The following is a 467-nucleotide window of genomic DNA, read 5'->3' on the forward strand; positions in this document are numbered from 1 at the left end:
TTCTACTCTTGAATTTATTTTTTAAAAACTGGTGGTTTTCTGTCTTATTATGCTGTATATCCAATTACATTTCCAGTATTCACTATTATGAAAAAAAGTTTTAAGTACCTATGGGTGAGTATGCTTTCATTCTGCTAATTTGTCCACTGACACTTTATCTGCTTGAGGTGTTAAACCAATTTGCTCATTCCATGGGATAGATTATATGAGAAAAAGTTGATTAAAGAAAGAAAAAGACCTGGAAAACTGAATAACAAACATATTTTTCCCATATATTTGCTTAGTTATAACTACGCTACTTATTGCAATAGATCATGAAATCCTATTTCCAAGCTCTTAGTGGGATTAGTGAATTTGGTGAGCATCATTTAAGGTTTTGCCTCATTTAGTGTGATTTAAGAAACAAGATATGTAATGGACAAATCTTGAACATTTTACCAGTAACATTGCCATTTAAGACAAATATG

Source organism: Talpa occidentalis, unplaced genomic scaffold (assembly GCF_014898055.3).
Source record: "Talpa occidentalis isolate TD23 unplaced genomic scaffold, MPIMG_talOcc4v2.1 talOcc4.8, whole genome shotgun sequence".
NCBI classification, from domain to species: domain Eukaryota; kingdom Metazoa; phylum Chordata; class Mammalia; order Eulipotyphla; family Talpidae; genus Talpa; species Talpa occidentalis.